The sequence below is a fragment of the Amblyraja radiata genome, chromosome 3 (assembly GCF_010909765.2).
Source record: "Amblyraja radiata isolate CabotCenter1 chromosome 3, sAmbRad1.1.pri, whole genome shotgun sequence".
In the NCBI taxonomy this organism is placed as follows: Eukaryota; Metazoa; Chordata; class Chondrichthyes; order Rajiformes; family Rajidae; genus Amblyraja; species Amblyraja radiata.
The window spans coordinates 98,862,635-98,883,181 of NC_045958.1; the positions used below are offsets into that span (position 1 = coordinate 98,862,635).

At 43.7% G+C, this 20,547-nt stretch overlaps 1 long non-coding RNA gene across 1 annotated transcript; it reads right to left on the bottom strand.

Annotated features, from left to right (window-relative positions):
• Window positions 1-264: 264 nt before the first annotated feature.
• Window positions 265-16,891, bottom strand: LOC116970701. Its single transcript, XR_004411275.1, has 3 exons — window positions 16,793-16,891; window positions 13,403-13,404; window positions 265-275 (listed from the first exon to the last, which is right to left on the bottom strand). It is a non-coding gene; the product is annotated as an uncharacterized LOC116970701 (long non-coding RNA).
• Window positions 16,892-20,547: the final 3,656 nt, after the last annotated feature.

A 20,547-nucleotide genomic window follows, 5' to 3' on the forward strand; every position in this document is an offset into this window, starting at 1 on the left:
GGTCGGTAAGCAGACCGGCTGCGGGAGGGAGCGCACAGACTCGACGAGGGTGTGGGCCGCCGGAGGTCCTGCAACTGCCTGGAGCTCAGCTGGTCCAGGCGCCACTCCAAGAGGCCGAGCACGTGGACTGGACGCGGCCTACAGTGGTGGAGAAGCAGCGGAAGACACCACGGCAATGCTTGTTCAGGCTGACCCTGCAACGCCACCAGGACAACAGACCGTCATGGTCAGGTCAAGATCCCTGCACTTACAACTTCCAGGATGTGAAAATGGCACTGAACTGGCAACTCTGTACACTATATTAGTGTATTACTGCTATACATCTGAACTATATCTGAGATGCCAAAAAGTGTTTATATCTGAGATGCCAAGAAGTGTTAATAATGACACCTGTACTGAACCGTATACAAAAATAAATGTCACTGTACCTCGACAAATAAAGTACCATATTATACCATGCCAAACACATGTTCAATTGATTCATGTTTGTTGGGAAGTCCTACTCCTAGTTGTTGGAATACTGTTTGAATTTGAGAGACCTGTTGGTTCAGTTAAACCTCACATTCTGCTTAATGTGGCAATGTCTTCCTGGGCTACTTCTGATCTCTTACAATCATTATCTTCAGAGGGAGAGCGGCAGATCACTGAATGCAGAAAGAACTCAGCAGATCAGGCAATATTTATTTGTTTAGGGATACAACATAGAAACATAGGAACATAGAAAATAGATGTAGGCCATTCGGTGATTCGAGCCAGCACCACCATTGAATCTGATCATGGCTGATTATCCAGAATCAGTACCCCGTTCCTGCTTTATCCCCATACCCCCTGATTTATTTAGCCATAACAGCTAAATCTAATTCTCTCTTGAAAACATCTAGTGAATTGGCCTCTACTGCCTTCTGTGGCAGAGAATTCCACAGATTCACAACTCTCTGGGTGAAAAGGTTTTTCTTCATCTCAGTCCTAAACGGCCTATCCCTATCCCGTGATCCATGATTCTGGACTCTCCCAACATTGGGATCATTTATCCTGCATCTAGCCTGTCCAATCCTTTAAGAATTTTATATGTTTCTCTAAGATAACCTCTCATCCTTCCACTTCCAGTGAAACAGTCCCTTCTGCCTATCAAGTCCACGCCAATCGTCAATCTCCCATTCACACTAGTTCAATGTGATCCCACTTTCTCAACCGCTCCCTACGCACCAGGGGCAATTTTACAGCAGCCAATTAATCTACAAACCCTAAATCTTTGACATGTAGGAGGAAACCCGGAGCACCTGTAGGAAACCCATGCATTCAAACTCCACAAAGACAGCACCCGAGGTCAGGATTGAAATCAGATCTCTTGCTCTGTAAGGCAGGAGCTCTACCAGCTGCGCCATTGAGGCTCCATGTGGAGAGCACAAACAGAGTCATTATTTCAGGCCGACAGCATTTCATCACACTGAGCGTTTCTGACATTTTCTGATGTTTTGTGCCTGGTTTCCAGCATCTGCTGTCTTTCTACTGCGTGAAATGGCAGTATTATGTTCACTCATTAAATTGTACATCTTGTAATTTTTATTTCCCATTTAACATATTAGATTATGGAACTGATGATCATGTCTTAGCTGTGAACAACTTTACAAAATTGTGTTAAAGTCAGTATTCATATCCACCATTTAAATAATACAACAGAACACAGCCAACAACTCAAATTAAAGTATATTTTTAGATCAAATCTTTGGTACTAATCAGCAGATATCTTGAATTAATTATTATCCTCATAATTTATTCATTTGACTAGTGTACTTAACAATTTATATAATTCTAAGTTTAAAGCAAAAATGATGTATCATATACATAAGTTGGCACTTCTTTAAGGAATAGAGGTCGTACACTACTTCCGATTAAATAGTTTTTCTTTTTTAAATGCAAGTGAAATAATATGAAGCTTAATGTAATAGAAACTTAACATGGATATCCATTCTATTCTAGTTTACGTCTGATATATGTAAAATAGGCAGATTTGGTTTGTGCATTTTGATTCAAACATGAGTATTCATGTAGGCAGCATGGTGGGCAGTGGTAGAGATGCTGCCTTACAGTGCCAGTGCATGGGTTCGATCCTGACCATGGGCGCTGTCTGTACAGATTTTGTACTTTCTCCCTGTGACCTTTAAGTCAGGTCGGGTAGAGTTCCCCCCGCAACGGGTACCATATAATCCCGTGCTACCTGCTCCATGGTTGGATAGTCGGCAACTAAACCGTCTCCCCTACCTGGTTTGCCAGGTGAGGAGGGGGCTATGAACCCCCATCAGCACCAAAAACAAGACCTGTCAAAGGGAGGGTGGATGAGCTTAGAGAGAGCCAATGGCCATCCAGACTTCAGTAGAAGTTGCAAGCACTGTGAGGAATGATGATAAAGCACACACACCAAAACCCTGTATTTTCAGTGGCGGAAATCCGCAGGAACTAGAGGACAGAGATGTGTGGTGCGTCCGTCACCGTTCCTGTCGGAAACCAGCACCACGGCGTCGCTAATGTTTTCAATGATGAAGAATGAATGAATGAATCCCTGTGACCGTGTGGGTTTTCTACAGGCGCTCTGGTTTCCTCCCACACTCCAAAGATATGCAGTCTTGGAGACTAATTGGCTTCTGTAAATAGTCCCCAGTGTGTAGGATAGAACTAGTGTACAGATGATTGCTGGCTGATGTGAACTCAGTGGGCAGAGGGGGCTGTATCCATGCTGTGTCTCTAAACTAAATTAAATTAACTATTCATGGTACTTCCATTGACTTTGGTCACAGCTCTCTATGGGTTAGAACATAGACCAATGCACTATAGAAACAGGCTCTTCATCCCACAATAACCGCACAGAACATGATGCTGATTAAAATATTCTCCTCTGCCTGCACATGATCCATATTCACCATTCCCTACATAGTCAACAGCCTCTTCAATGCCACATCGTATCTCCCTCCACCATCATCCCTGGCATCATTTTTCAGGAACTCCTCACTCTCTGTGTAAAGAAAATTGCCCACACACCTCCTTTAAACTTGGCCCCTCACACCTTAAAGGTATGTCCTCTAATTTTATTTTTACAATTCCACCCTGGGAAAATGATTCCGATTGCCTGGACTATCTATGCCTCTCCTAATTTTATAAACGTCTATCAGGTCTCCCCTCGGCCTCCGACACTATGACCTCTCGTTACTGCATCATATATTATATCACTCAGTATTGTGCATTTGAAGGCCAGGTCGTTCTGGTTGCATTTGGGAGCTGGAACTTGAATGGGACATAATAATTTAATCAGGCTCTGCAATCCAACAGTATTCAGTGTTGAGATGAAGGTCTAACTCTGACAGTGTTCAATGGTTCAATGCTGCTATATTTGTCACATATGCAGCTGCACAGTGAGATTTGTTTTACATACGTTACACCTGCAGCCGCCGCCATTCATCGTCCAAAGTCCAGTCTGCCCGCGCGCTCTACGTACTGGAGCAGTTAAGAGCTAGATAGGGCTCTTAAAGATAGCAAAGTCAGGGTATATGGGGAGAAGGCAGGAACGGGGTACTGATTGTGGATGATCAGCCATCATCACATCGAATGGCAGTGATGGCTCGAAGGGCAGAATGGCCTACTCCTGCACCTATTGTCTATTGTTCCCTTGAACGGAGGTCCCTCTCCCCTCCTCGCCTGGCCATCTTTGTGCCCTGGGGGTGCCTTCTGCAGCTGACCTTGAAGGCGCTGGAGGAATTACCCCAGATCACCGTCCTTCCGGCCCATGCTCCTTGTGTCCGATGTCTTCAGCTCCTGTCGTCTGATGAGCCATCGAGCAGGTTCCCAATCCCTCTGAACCTTCGGTCAGTTACCAGTCCCATCGACCAAAGACATTGACTCAGGGTTCTAATGTCAGTAGCACAAGTGTAGCCCATCCACATAGCCACCCCTTACATTACATGAAGAACTATATAAGCATTGTGATCAAATACATCTCAGCAAGGAATACCCAACAGCAGACCCCAATCTAGTGCCTGCCTATTTTTCAGTGTTGGAAACCCTGCCTAACTTTTACCCGCAAACTGAAAAATATCATATTTCCCATCTCTACCAAACCTCATAAGGTCATAAGTGATAGGAGCAGAATTAGGCCATTCGGCCCATCAAGTCTACTCTGCCATTCAATCATGGCTGATTTATCTCTCCCTCCTCACCCCATTCTCCTGCCTTATCCCCATAACCCCTGACACCCGTACTGATAAAGAGTCTATCTATCTCTGCCTTAAAAAAAAAACATTGACTTAGCCTCCACAACCTTCTGAGGCACTCAGGTCAGAACTCAGATCAGCAGAAATGACCAAAACAAGCACTAGATTTTCTTATCCAGGGTATTGGTACATTATGACCTATCCATTTCTAACTGCTTTTTGAATGTTGGGATAGTCCCAGCCTCAACTACCTCCACTGGCAGTATGTTCCTTCCCACCACCATTTGTTTGAAAAAGCGTGTGAAAATTGTGTGAAAATTTGGTCTGCAGGGTTTGTAGCATTCGAAATTAAACTTTGGATTCGTGAAAAAGCACACCAGGATAAATGCTGGAGTAACTCAGCGGATCAGGCAACATCTCTGGAGATCGTGGATAGTTGGCATTTTGGGGTCGAGACCCTTCTTCAGACATGCGACCCCCATTTCCCAGTCTTATTGCCTTTCTGAATTACACATTCCTTCATTATTCCACTAACTGGGCGACCTAATTGGCGAGTTTAGAAGAGTTTAGGAGAGTTTGAAAAAATGGCATGTTGAAGACCTCCTTCGACCTCCTTTGACTATGTTGAAGACTAGCTTCGACGAGCTTCTACTAGCTTCGGAAAAATTGGACACCGAATAGTGGAGAGTGAAGACGACCTCCTTCGATCTCCTTCGACCTCCCTTTGACTATGTTGAAGATTATCCACGACTACCTTTGACAACCTTCGATTACCTTTGACTACCCTCGATTAGCTACGAATAACATGCCGACCTACTACGACCTACTTTGACTAAAAGTACGAATAAAAAATGTATCGATTTTTTCCATGGCAACCTTTTTATACTCGCGGGCATTTTTCAACATGCTGAAAAATACACCGCAACCTAGCTGAGGCCTCGAGTACACGGGGGCTACTCTCGAGCATGAAGGAGAGTTACAAAGACCTTCTAGGACCTCGTGTCAACCATGCTGCGAGTATGAGTCGAGGGCAAACTCGTCTGAACTCGCGGATTAGGTCGCCGCAGTGGGCCAGCCCCTTTAGACTACTGCTGATGTTCGATATGAAATTTCCAGTGCATTTAGCACACTAGGAGTTATGCACTGACTGGGGAGAATTGTGCAGTCTTTAGATGAATGCTGTATTGTCAGTACCTTACTCTGGACCTGATTCCAAATGCAGTTAATACTATCAAATCTATCCATAGATATCCAATGCAGAGCTTGTTGTTTTTTGTGTTCTAATTCACCCAGCCCCGTAATCAACCTGGACTGTGGTCTGAGGAACCGAAAACCAATCAAACTGAGAAAACGAGCTTTGGCAGCAAACTGTAGACATTCTCCTCCTGAGTACAAAGGTTTTCCTGACAGAGTCATCGTAATTGAACCTTCAACATCACATAGCAGAATCTTGTATTAGTCTGGATTATTTGAAAGACATCTAAAGATATGTTTTCTGAAACGCTTGAGATTGCAGCCTGCCTGAATGAAGATAAATTTACCGTGCCTGTAATCGTAAAAGGACAGTAGTTCTACCTCTTGACAGAGAATGTGTTTACTGATTCATTCTGAGGCAGCTTCAGGTTGATTTGGGAAAAGAAAACATTATGTGAGGTTTGCCAGAAAAAATAACTTTTACTTAATCTGAATAAAAAACACATACTATTCTTTTTAGGTTTGGAGTGTAACATTCAGACAGCCTTAAAATGAATGGCGATACCAAGCCTGATTGTAGGCCATTTTACATTGTCATGATCTTTTATCTGTTGTGTGAGCAATAGACAACTTACTCTATTCCCTTTCTTACTTCAACATGAAGCCCAGGGGGTGGGTGTTATCTAATAGAATGGTCCATGTACAATGTTATTCATGATACATAATTGTATCCTTTGCCTTTTATCTTGCCTTATTCAGTATCTGCCTTTTTTTTTAATACTATCATTGTTTAGTGTAGTTTTAGTTTAGAGATACAGTGTGGACACAGGCCCTTCTGCCCACCAAGACTGTGCCAACCAGCGATCACTCCGAGACACTAGCACTATCCTACGTACCCCAGGGAAAATTTACAATCTTTACTGAAGCCAATTTACCGACAAAACTGTACGTCTTTGGAGTGTGGGAGGAAACCGAAGCACCCGGTGAGAACACAAGCGGTCATGGGAGGAACGTACAAACTCCGTACAGGCAGCACCCATAATCAGGATCAAACCCGGTTCTATAAGGCAGCAACTCTAATGCTGTGCCACCATGCAGCTCCATGGTGTTGGCAACATTTTCAGTTATTTATATAAAATAAAACATGTTAACAAATGCATCAAAGTTCGGTTTCAGTATAACAACTATGGTCATTTAAGAAACATTTAATTGTGTTTGTCTGCACATTTCGCTTTGCTAATACAAATCCTTCATAAGTTTATAAATGATAGGAACAGAATTTGGCCCATCAAGTCTACTCCACCATTCAATCATGGCTGATCTATCACTCCCTCCTAACCCCATTCTCCTGCCTGCTCCCCACAACGTCTGACACCGGCACTAGTCAAGATCAAACTTCCCTCTCACCATGTAAACAAATAACACTGTGTGAAGCAATGGATAGGACCTATTACTGACCAGCAGAATCTTATCGGCAGTTAAATATTTCTTGTCACTCCATCATGATTTACTTCCAAGGATACCGGCAACAACAAATTATGAGAGACAAAGGCAAATAGTCAAAGAGAATATAAATATTGCATGCTTATTAATTTATGGGATGAGGCCAAATGAATGGATGTAAATATAATAGTGCATGTTTACATTCATTATTTTAGCAACGATAAAGAATACAGAGACTACACAGGAATGTAAAAAGCAAGATGAAAGATCCGGCCGGCACAGATACAGCTTAGAAAATCACTGTAATAAATCATATCTTTTATATAGGGTGTCAGGCTGCAGACAAGATTTGAGGTCCCTGATGAGAGAAAGAATATTCCATATTTGCACAGGTAGTACCAACAGCACAGTCTGATGCTGGCTTGTACGTGCTGCCCTTTCCAGAATGTTGGTTCTCTAACAGATGGGTCTTAATAACTTCATGTATTTTGCACCAACTCTTCAAATGGGTGGAACTTTTATTGATTGATTGATAGACTTTATTAATCCCCTTATTCAGGGGAAATTCTGATGTCCTTGCAGCACACTAATAAAAATACAACACAGTATTCATGAAGAAAAACAGTGCTAAATATCCTTGCTAAATTGGAATAGCTAGGACTTCAAAATGGGGTTACGTTTCAGGGTTGCTGGGAGATTTGGTCAAATTGGAATTGCTCTCTGCAGAGCTGGGACAGGCTGCGAGAGGTGCCAGGGAGTCTGGAACTTAGATATAATTTGCAAGCAAAGAATGGGAAGCCTTGTCAATCTGGTACTAAAAGCATAGAATGGATTGGATGGCTGCACACCAGACATACACCTTGTAAATAGTTTGTAAATGATGTTGCAGAGTCTGACTCTGCTAAGTGTTGATTGGATGGGGTGTTGAGCCTTGTCTGAGATTTCTGTTAATCAGGGTAAATGTTTCCAAGTTGACTTCATCTCGAAGTCCGTTGTGAATACAATGTATTGAACTGTTGTATCATTGGGTTAGGGAAATGCCTGTTATGTATGGGGTTAATCGATACCTGTAAATGGGTGATTAAGAGACAACCACCGTGTGGTTCGGCCCTCGAGTTCCCTGGGACATATAAAAGTCCATGGTCACGAGGCTCATCGTCGATCTTCTGCAAGAGTGCTCAGGACTGCGTACCCTTCTGGAGCGTCTCTGTCTGTGCAAGGCCTAGAGGGCTTGAACAGATAGACACAAGGATCAAACCCGCGGTGGACCTTCTTCAGTTGTTCAGGGCCCTAGTGAGACCACACCTGGAGTACTGTGTGCAGTTTTGGTCTCCAAATTTGAGGAAGGACATTCTTGCTATTGAGGGAGTGCAGCGTAGGTTCACCAGGTTAATTCCCGGGATGGCGGGACTGTCATATGCTGAGAGAATGGAGCGGCTGGAATTTGGAAGGATGAGAGGAGATCTTATTGAAACATATAAGATTATTAAGTGTTTGGACACACCAGTGGCAAGAAACATGTTCCCGATGTTGGGGGAGTCCAGAACCAGGGGCCACAGTTTAAGAATAAGGGGTAAGCCGTTTTGAACAGAGATGAGGAAAAACTTTATCACACAGAGAGTTGTGATTCTGTGGAATTTTCTGCCTCAGAAGGTGGTGGAGGCCGGTTTTCTGGATTCTTTCAAAAGAGAGTTAGATAGAACTCTTAAAGATAGTGGAGTCAGGGGATATGGGAAGAAGGCAGGAACGGGGTACTGATTGTGGATGAACAGCCATGCTCACATTGAATGGTGGTGCTGGCTCGAAGGGCCGATTGGCCCACGCCTGCGCCTATTGTCTATTGTCTATTCCTACAGAGCACATTGTGGCCGTGCAGCATCAAAAGTAAGCCAAGCTTCATTTCTGTGGGCATATTGTGATGTGGGGCATTCTGAGGGTAGCAACTCTTCTTTATCTTTTCCTTCTCCTTCTCTCTCTCCTTCTCCACCTCCTTCGCTAACTCCTTCTCCTAACTCTTCTTTTCCACCTCATTATTTTTCTTCGTCTCCCTCTCTCCTTCTCCTTCTTCTCCTCCAGTTTGGTGGAAGGACCACAGGTGCATCTTGATAGGTTGGGCATGTGGGTGCATTTCCTTCCGCTACATACACAGGGCTCATGTGTGCTCGCAATGGGTAACCTCCAGGTTCTCAATGCCAACCCGAGCACTCCTTCTTCACTTTGTCTAGTCATAGGCCTAAGCTTCCCAGGAGACTGTGGGGCCAATATACAAAGAGACTCTTGATTACTCTATTCAGTTAGTAATTTCCTGTGACAGAGATCAGGATAGAGTGTCTATTTTGGTTGAATGGTGTTGGGAGTTCAAGCTATCTGGCCTGACCAACATACTCAACAAAGAGCAACAAAGCCTTAGTCCTGGAGATGCTGGGCTGGGATTCAGCGCTGGGGACATTGACCTGGGTGTCAACACTGGTTGGCCTAAGAAGCAATACTGGGGACATTGACCTGGGCATCAACACTGGGGACATTGACAACAATGGGGAGATTGGCTTAGGAGATAACAATGGGGAGATTGGCTTAGGAGATAACAATGGGGACATTGATATGGGAGTTCACACTGGGGAGTTGTCCTGGGATTGGATGTCGGGGAGGTTGGCCTCAGAGTCAACATTGAGGACATTGTCCTGCGAGTCAACTATGGGGACATCTACACTGGGGACATTGGCTTGGGAGTTCACAATGGGATGGTTGACCTGGGATTGGATGCTGGGGGGTGGTTGGTCTTGAAGTCAACATAGCTCTTGGTTCTCTTCCCCTTCCAGTGAATTTGGAGGGTTTTGTAGAGATGATGTTGGTGGTATTTTTCCAATGCCTTGATTTGCTCTTTAAAGATGAAGATCTCACGCCCGGTAAACAAACGTATAGTCTACCAGGTCACCATGATCTCTGCCATGCGACATGATTGAAACTTGCACTACCTGCAGTAGGCACATTAAGATCTGTGAGCAATTACTAGGCTTCACGTGGTTGGCGTTCAGATTGCTCAGGGCAGCCTTCACGCAGGCAATTCAACTGTTTCAATATGTTCAGAGCCGCTTAAAAATATCTGACAAAGAATAAAATAATTTAAAACAGACTATATACAATATTCAAAATAAAGGATTAAAAAAGACAAATAAAGAAACGAATGGCTTACCTATAGCGAGCAAGAAAATCAAATACAAAAACTAAAATTAAAAGATTCTCTGGTCTTCTTCTTTCGTGTCCATCTTCCATGTTTCAAATATTGTCATCGCTGTCATTGTCTGTCCTGAAAAGGACGCAAGCTTCCGGCGACAATCAGTGGAAGCCATCACTTGTTGCAATAGATGATGGTGGTAGCAGAATTAGCTCGGGATTCTTCCAGTTTCCAGCCCTGCGACATGGACTCTTCTGCTATGGGGCCATTTTCTAGTTATTAAACCAAAAGAGTTGACCATGTGTTGATCATACAGAAAGTGAGTCTGGGGAATTGGTGAGGAAAAATAAGGAGATGGGATTTTGCATCAATCACTAATATAGATGATACAGAAATAAGTAAATCAGGAGACGGATGTGAGGGAGGAGATCAGGAAATTTACAATCACTGGGGGAGTGTGGCTGAGCTGAGGCGGGAGTGATGGATCATTCTAGGGACTTGGAAGAAGTTCCTGATGAGATGCTGATGAGATGAGAGCTCTAGGGGCTGGTGGAATCAAGGGATATGGGGAGAAGGCAGGCACGAGTTATTGATTGGGGATGATCAGCCATGATCACATTGAATGGTGGTGCTGGCTCGAAGGGCCAAATGGCCTCCTCCAGCACCTATTTTCTATGTTTCTATGAGATAATTGATGCATTGACATTAATTCCTACGTTTGGGATAAGTTCTATTGGATTGAGAAATAGCAAATGTATCGCCTTAAGTCAAAAATTGATGAAACAGATCTCAGGAAACTTCAGGCCAATTAGTATAAAGCTGTCATTGGGAAGATGCCAGGAATATTGATTAAAAAAGATGTTGCAGCATAACACGTCACAGTGGCACAGCTGGTCGGGCTGCTGCCTCACAGCGTTAGAGACCGGGTTCGATCCTGGCCTCAGGGGTTGTTTGTGTGGAGTTTGTATGTTCTCCACTGTGATCATGTGAGTTTCCTCTGGGGGTACTCCGGCTTTCACCCACATCCCAAAGATGTGCCGGTTTGTAGGTTCATTGGCCTCTGCAAATCACCCCTAATGTGTAGGGAGTGGAACTAGTGTGAACAGGAGATATATGGTCGGCATGCACTTGGTGGGCCGAAGGGCCTGTTTCTATGTTGTATCTCTTCATTAAACAGAAAAACTAAAGGCAATCAGCCAAAGTCAACATGATTTTCTGAAAGGGAAATAATATTTGACTAATTTAATGGAGTACTTTGAAAAAGTTATGTGTGCTGTGTATAAATAGGAATTGGTGGATAGATTGTACCGGGGTACCAAGATCCTCTCAAGGATTCCAATAAGAGCAACACATCCCAAATAATTTTCATAAACCTCTGGCAACTTCTTGTTGCAAAACTGGTACACTTAACATATTTTCTGCCTCAGGAGATCTTCTATAAAATAACCCACTACAGGATTCATTTGTTTGAATCAACATGGTTTTTGATTGTGTAGGAAGGAACTACAGATGCTGGTTTACACCGAAGACAGACACAAAATGCTGGAGTAACTCAGCGGGACAGGCGAGAGAAGGAATGGGTGACATTTCGGGTCAAGACACTTCTTCAGACTGAGAGTCGGTGGAGAGGGAGACACAGAGATAAGGAAAAGTAAGGTGTGAGAACAAGACATCAAATGGGATGAGATCAAGGAAAAAATAGAATAGATCATTGTTAGCTAGGAGAAGGTGACAACGAAGCATACAGAGATAAAATTGAATCAAAGGGACAGTCAGACTGGTTGGAGAGCTAGGAAGGGGGAGGGATAGAGAGTGAGGGAAAGCAAGGGTTACTTGAAGTTTGAGAAGTCAATATGCATACCGCTAGGGTGTAAGCTGCCCAAGAGAAATAAGAGGTGCTGTTCCCTGCACCATTTGATTGCACCATTTCCTGTTCCAGTTCCCCACTGCTTCATATCTTGTTTTTATTTCAGTCACAAGTTTTGTGAGTAATATTTACTGCTTTAGATGTTGAAGGTGTATTTAAAAAAAATGTTATATGCAATGCACTGTGCAAATATCCCAAGATCTGCAAACTACAGAAATGACAACTTCAATCTTTGCGGATCAGTTCCAACTATTCATGAAACATTTCTTCCATCTATTGACCATTTCCTTATAATTATTATGAACACCTCTTGCTATTTGTCCCATTTCACCCTTTGCGTTAACCTTCCAGCGTTTCTTCCCAAGTTACCACAACATATTCCACAAACAAGTCACTTTAGTTAATATTTTATGCTTGCAATGTCTGTATTTTAAAGTCAGCAGCAGGCATTCATGTAGCAATGTGCAATTCCTATTTGGTTCACATGTATTGCTGATGCTTAAACAAAACATTTTTTTTCCATATTGGACATTGATTAAATTTGCAAATTTCAAGAGTAGGTTATTTTAAAAGGTCACTGTTCGAACGGGTGGGAATTCTGACATGGCTGCTGTTAATAGATAATAATAGACTAATCTTCATGGGAGAGGTGGAATTGATTGTTGGAGGTGGTGGTGTCAAGGGAACAACACAGTTAAGCCATAGGAAAATAATGTGTGCATTCACAGAAAAAGCAAGATATATTTTAACAAACCTTTCAGGAGCAAATTCCCCACCACAAAAGTGAACAAAATATCACCATCAGTAAAATGGAGACACAGGACAGGGAAGTAATGCACTTATAAGGCACTGGTCAGACATCATTTGGAGTATGGTGAGCAGTTTTACACTCCAGATCTTGAGGAAGGATGTGCTGGCACTGGAGAGGGACCAGAGAAGGTTTACGAGAATCATCCCAGGAATGATTGGGTTAACATATGATGAGAGTTGATGGTACTGGGCCTGTACTCGCTGGAGTTTAGAAGGACGAGGAGAGACCTTATTGAATAGTGAGAGGCTGGATCGAGTAGTTGTGGGGAGAACGTTTCCACTTGTGGGTGAGTCTAGGACTATAGGCCATAGCCTCTGAATAAATGTATGTACATTTAGAAAGATGTGGAGGAATTTATTTAGTCAAAGGGTGGTGAATCTGTGGAATTCATTGCCACAGACTTCTGTGGAGGCCGTCAATAAATATATTTAAGATGGAGATTGACAGATTCTTGATTAACAAGGGTGTCAAGGGTTAATGGGAGAAGGCAGGAGAATGGAGTTAGGAGGGGAATATTGATCAAATAGACTTGATAGGCTGCATGGCCCAATTCTGCTCCTGTAACTAATGAACTGATGAAGAAGCTGCAGATACTGGAATCTTGATCAAAACACAAAGTGCTGGAGGAACTCAATGGGTCAGGCAGCATCTGTGGAGGGAATAGATTGGTGATGTTTCTGGCCAGGAAAAGTGTCCCAACCCAAAACGACGCCTATACATTTCCTCCATAAATGCTGCCTGACTTGCTGAGTTCCCCCAGCACTTTGTGTTTATATCACCAGTAGTGAATCTTCCAGCTTATTCAAAATGCAGCAAATTATTTTTTTAAACAGTCCCAACATATTCAATGTCCGAGGAAGGGCCTCGACCCGAAACATCACCTATTCCTTCTCTCCAGAGATGCTGCCCGTCCCGCTGAGTTACTCCAGCAATTTGTGCTTATATTCAATTGCTCCTTATAACTCAAGCCACCCAGTCCTGGTAACATACTTGTGAAACTTTTCTGCACCCTCTCTCACTTAATCACATCCTTCCTATACTATGGTGACCTTTACTGTAATTGGCTCCATTAAACAGGCCTGTGTAGTTTAGTATTGGGGACAATACAATTATATCTATAGCAGAGTGGCCCAGACATCACATAGCAATTACCCTTATCTCATCTGTCAAAGCAAAGGAAATTTTGTTAAGATTCACAGATGTATCCACAGTAGGTCAACGTAGGTCATCTGCCCATGAATGTGACAACGATAAGAGATGATAAATGGTGATGCACTATTAAATAACATTTTCTTTCCTGTGATGTAGGAGAGCATCCTCCAAGTATATTGGATTCAAGATAGCTGGACCCAATTGTCCAAGTACAAGTTGGAATCATGCATCAAGCTGACGTAATTGGATCAGAAGGACCGACTTTGTTAGGTCATTCATCTCCTGAGCCAAAATTCTGCCCACGGATGAACAAATGAACAAATCTGTCATCGCCGCTAAATGGGCATCTTGAGCACCAGAGTTACTAAGAGGTCAAACACAGAATGACTGCTGATGAAGGTGGAAGACAAATGAACGGGTACATTCAGAGCAGCTCACTGATCTGTTGCCACAGCTACAGAGTTTTGAGACTACAGATGATGGGACATTGGTTAGACACTTTTGAAGGATTGAAACATAGAAAACATAGAAACAAAGAAAAAAAAGTGGGGGAGTTGGCTATTCGGCCCTTCGAACCATCGTTGCCATTCAGTATGATCATGGCTGATCATCTAAAATCAGTACCCCATTCCTGCTTCCTCCCCATATCCCTTGATTCTTTTAGCCTTGAGCTAAATCTAACTTTCTAATGAAAACCTCCAGTGAATTGGCCTCCACTGCCTTCTGTGACAGAGAATTCCACAGTTTGCATGCAGTTCTGGTCGCCCCCTTACAGGAAGGATGTGAAGGCTTTGGAGAGGGTGCAGAGCAGTATTACCAGAATGACCCAGAGCAGGGCCTTACATCACCCGGCGCGGCTTTAAGTGGCCGTGGGACTTGCTGGCGCCCGCCGGGGGCTTTGACTTTGACTTCGGGAGAGGAATGGAGAGCAGGGGAGAGACAAGACTTTGCCTTCCATCACAGTGAGGTGGAGATTCACTGTTATGGATGTTTGTGTGAATTGCGTTGGTGTGTGTCTTGGTTCTTTTCTTGTATGACTGCAGAAACCAAATTACGTTTGAACATCATGTGAGGTTCAAATGACAAATAAACGGTATTGTATTGTATTGTATTGTATGATGCCCGGATTAAGGGGTATGAGATACAGGGAGAAGTCGGACTGACTTGGATTGTTTTCTCTGGAATGCCAAAGTTTGTTGGAAGACCTGATAGAAGTATTTAAAATTATGAGGCACGGATAGGGTAGACAGTCAGAACCATTTCCCCAAGATGGAAAGATCAAATATGAGAGAGCATAGCTTCAAGATGAGAGGGACCAAGTTTAAAGGAGATGAAGAAGTAACTAAAAAGTTTGATGAGGGCACAGCTGTCGACATTGTCTATATGAATCACAGCCTAGTATTAGCTATCGAACATAGTAATAAGGTTATTATTTTTTATTATTAGATACTAATTTGTGCGTTATTGATTTTACAGGCGTGTAAAAGTGCAGCAAGTGAGAATTTTATTGTTCTGTTCTCGGTGCATGTGACAAATAAACACTCTCGATGCTCTTGAGGCTGCTTGCTGTCATTGCTTATCTTCCCCTTTACATGGTGGTTGCGTAGCAGTGAACACAAGCAGCACCAGTTATCAGCTAACTGGAGTCTGAGGAAGAGCCCCGACCTGAAATGTTACTTATTCGCATTCTCCAGAGATGCTGCCTGACCCGCTGAGTTACTCCGGCCTTATGTGTCGACCTCCAGTTATCAGCAAGATGCTTCATGGGAGGGGAGCGGGGGTGGGGTTGTGTGGAATCCAATTGTGGGCCAATGGTGAATAATGATTGTGTCTTATGCAGGACACGGAGGTGACAGACATCCTGGTTAGAAAGGGATCTCTTTGGTTATCTCCTGCCTTTCTCCTCCTCCTTCCATCCTCCTTCCTTGCTGCTGCTGATTGGATAACTAGCTCCAGGGGGGTCTGCTCTCATGTGCAGGAAGAAACTGCAGATGCTGGTTTAAACCGAAGATAGACACAAACTGCTGGAGTAACTCAGCGGGACAGGCAGGAGATGCAACACCTGTCCCTACACCTTCCCCTCCAAGGACTACTACAGTCCTTTCAGGTGAGGCAGAGGTTCACTTGCACCTCCTCCAACCTCATCTACTGTATCCGATGTTCCAGGTGTGGACTCCTATATATCGGTGAGACCTAGCGCAGGCTCGGCGATCATTTCGCTGAAAACCTCCGCTCAGTCCACCTAAACCTACCTGGACTGCCGGTTGCTAAACTCCCCCTCCCATTCCCACACTAACCTTTCTGTCCTGGGCCTCCTCCACTGTCAAAGGGAGGCCCAGTGCAAGTTGGATGAAACAATACCTCATATTTCGCTTGGGCAGCTTACACCCCAGTGGTATTTTTTTTAACTTCAAGTAACCCTTGCTTTCCCTCTCTCTCCATCCATCCCCCTTCCCAGTTCTCCAACCAGCCTTGCTGTCTCCAACTACATTTTATCTCTGTTTGCTTTGTTGTTACCTTCTCCCAGCCAACAATAATCTATTGTACATTTATCTTGTGCTCCACTCCCTTTGTCCTATTTTCACACCTTGCACTTCATTATCTATGTATCTCCCTCTCCCCTGACATCAGTCTGGAGAAGGGTCTCGATCTGAAATGTCAGCCCTTCTGCATTCCAAGGGCACTCCCTATTAGTACACCCAGGAATGGGAGAAATTGATTTGTACAGAAGGCTTACTGTTAAGATGACCTCCTTGAGTGCCTGCTTGCCGAAATAGTCGCTACAGACTTCTGCAGACTGCAACAGGTACTATCGCAACATTTAAGAAGCATTTAGATATGTACATGGATATGATACGTTCAGAGGGATAAGGGCCGAATGCAGGCAGGTGGGACTAGTGTAGATGGGGCATGTTGGTTATCGTGGGCAAGTTGGGCCGAAGGACAACACAAGAAGATAGAATGGAAAAGAAGGAGTATGGTATGTTTTACTTCATTGGTTGAGGCATTGAGTAGAAGAGAAACAAAGTCATGTTGCAGCTTTATAAAACTTTGGTCAGGTCACATTGGGAGTATTATGTGTAGTTCTGGTTTCCCTTATTTCATGAAGGGTGTGGAAACTTTGGAAAGGGTACAGCAGAGATGTATCACAATGCAGCCTGGATTATATATATTAGCTTTAAAAAAAGAGATTGGATAAACTTGGATTGTTTTCTCTGGAGTTGGATTGAGAGCAGACTTGTTAGAAGTATATAAAACCGTGAGAGGTGTAGATAGGGTGGTCAGTGAGACAGAGTGTTGAGGGTGCCTGGAACAAGCTGCCAGAGGAGGTGGTGGCGGCAGATAAAATAGTGGTGTTTGAGGCATTTAGATAGGTACATGGATATGCAGGTATATGGAGGGATATTGATCATGCAGGCAGAGGAGATTAGTTTAACTAAACTAAAGTAAACTAGGGGCGGCACGGTGGCGCAGCAGTAGATTTGCTGCCGTACATCGCCCGAGGCCCGGGTTCGATCCCGACTACGGGTGCTTATCTGTATAGAGTTTGTACGTTCTCCCCGTGGCCTGCATTGGTTTCCTCCAAGATCTTTGGTTTCCTCCCACACTCCAAAGACGTACAGGTTTGTAGGTTAATTGGCTAGATATAAGTGTAAAATTGTCCCTAGTGTGTGTGGGAGAGCTTTAGTGTGCGAGGATTGCTGGTCGGCACAGACTCAGTGGGCTGAAGAGCCTGTTTCAGCGTTGTAGCTCAAAACTAAACTAAACTTGGCATCATCTTTGGCACAGACTTGTGAACCGACGGCTCTATTCCTGTGCAGTACTGTTCCATGTTTGTTCTATGTTTCTAATTAAATTAAATGATTTTTACAACTTTTTTACAAATTATTGAAACAATGGAAAATTAGGTCTTGGGCTTTATGGAAAGACAGTTGGAGGAGAGACTGAGCATGTATGGGAGCCGAGCAAAGATCTGATGTGAGAAAATAACATTTTTTCGAAAGGAATGGTCACAGTTTTTTTCTGCATTGTCTCCCAGATGTTGATAATTATTCTTCTGCAGTTGAACATAGAACAAGCGATATAGGGAGAAGGCAGGCACGGGTTATTGATTGGGGACGATCAGCCATGATCCCAATGAATGGCGGTGCTGGCTCGATGGGCCAAATGGCCTCCTCCTGCACATATTTTCTATGTTTCTATGTAAGTACAGTACGGCACAGAAATTGGCCCTTTGGCCCATAATGTCAGTGCTGCACATGATGTCACGTTATACTCATCTCCTCTGCCTGCACATGATAGAAAGCTGAAGAAGGGTCTTGACCCTGAACATCTCTGCTGGGGTAGGGGTGACCTGAACAAAAGGGATGGATTACACCTTAACTGGAGGGGGACCGACGTTCTGGCAGGAAAGTTTGCTAGGGCTACACGTGTGGGTTTAAACTAAATAGTGGGGGGGAGGGATTGAAAATTGGGAGTATAAAGATGGTGTTGAAGGGGAAGTGAGTACAGGAAAAGTTACAAAAGACTCTCGAATTAATGGGAAGGAAAGTTCGAGAAGGGATAAGAGAGTAAGGTCAGGGCCAACTGAATGCGCAAAGTATAAGAAATAAAGTGGACGAGCTTGAGGCTCAGTTAGAAATTGGCAAGTGTGATGTTGTGGGAATTACAGAGACATGGCTGCAAGAGGGCCAGGGCTGGGAACTGAATATCCAAGGGTATACCTCCTATCGAAAAGACAGACAGGTGGGCAGAGGGTGTGGGGTTGCTCTGTTGGTGTGGAATGAAATTCAGTCCCTTGCAAGGGGTGACATTGAAACAGGAGATGTGGAGTCAGTATGGATAGAACTAAGGAATTGTAAGGTTAAACGACCTAATGGGACTTATCTACAGCCCCCCAAACAGTAGTCTGGATATAGGGTGCAAGTTGAATCAGGAGTTAAAATTGGCATGTCATAAAGGTAATGATGTGGTTGTTATGGGAGATTTCAACATGCAGGTAGACTGGGAAAATCAGGTTGGTACTGGACCCCAAGAAAGGGAGTTTGTGGAGTGCCTCCGTGATGGATTCTTAGAGCAGCTTGTATTGGAGCCTACCAGGGAGAAGGCAATTCTGGATTTAGTGTTATGTAATGAACCGGATTTGATAAAGGAACGACGTTAAGGAGCCATTGAAAGGTAGTGACCATAATATGGCCAAGTTTAATCTACAATTGGAGAGGGAGAAGGGTAAATCGGAGGTGTCACTGTTACAGTTGAATAAAGGGGACTATGGGGCCATGAGGGAGGAGCTGACCAAAGTTGACAGGAAAGATACACTAGCAGGGATGACAGTGGAAAACCAATGGCAGGTATTTCTGGGAATAATCCAGAAGGTGCAGGATCAGTTCATTCAAAAGAGAAAGAGAGATTCCAAGGGGAGTAAGGGGCTACCCTGCCTGACAAGGGACGTCAGGGACAGTATAAAAATAAAAGAGAAGAAGTACAACGTAGCAAAGATGAGCTACGGGAAGCAAGAGGATTGGGTAATGTTTAAAGAGCAACAGAAGAAAACTAAAAAGGCAATACGGGGAGAAAAGATGAGGTACGAAGGTAAGCCAGCCAAGAATATAAAGGATAGTAAAAACTTATTTGGGTATGTGAAGAGGAAAGAATAGTTTAGACCAAAGTTGGACCCTTGAAGACTGAAAAAGATGAATTTATTATGGGGAACAAGGAAATGGCAGATGAGTTGAACAGGTACTTTGGATCTGTCTTCACTAAGGAGGACACAAACAATCTTCCTGATATACTAGTGGCCAGAGGATCTGGGATGACAGAGGAACTGACGGAAATCCACATTAGGCAGGAAATGGTGCTGGGTAGACTGATGGAATTGGAGGCTGATGAATCCCCAGGGCTTGATAGTTTGCATCACAGGGTACTTAAGGAAGTAGCTCCAGAAATCGTGGACACATTGGTGATAATTTACCAATGTTCTCTAGACTCAGGATCAGTTCCTGTGGATTGGAGGGTAGCTAATGTTATCCCACTTTTTAAGAAAGGCGGGAGAGAGAAAACAGGGAATTATAGACCAGTTAGCCTGACATCGGTGGTGGGGAAGATGCTAGAGTCAATTATAAAAGATGAAATAGCGGCACATTTGGATAGCAGTAACAGGATCGGTCCGAGTCAGCATGGATTTACGAAGGGGAAATCAAGCTTGACTAATCTTCTGGAATTTTTTGAGGATGTAACTAGGAAAATAGACAAGGGAGAGCCAGTGGATGTAGTGTACCTGGACTTTCAGAAAGCATTTGATAAGGTCCCACATAGGAGATTAGTGGGCAAAATTAGGGCACATGGTATTGGGGGTAGAGTGCTGACATGGATATAAAATTGTTTGTCAGACAGGAAACAAAGAGTAGGGATTAAGGGGTCCCTTTCAGAATGGCAGGCAGTGACCAGTGGGGTACCGCAAGGCTCGGTGCTGGGACCGCAGCTATTTACAATACACATTCTGATGAAGGGATTCAAAGTAACATTAGCAAATTTTCAGATGACACAAAGCTGGTGGCAGTGTGGACTGTGAGGAGGATGCTTTGTGAATGCAGGGTGACTTGGACAGGTTGGGGGAGTGGGCAGATGCATGGCAGATGCAGTTTAATGCGGATAAATGTGAGGTTAACCACTTTGGTAGCAAAAACAGGAAGGCAGATTACTA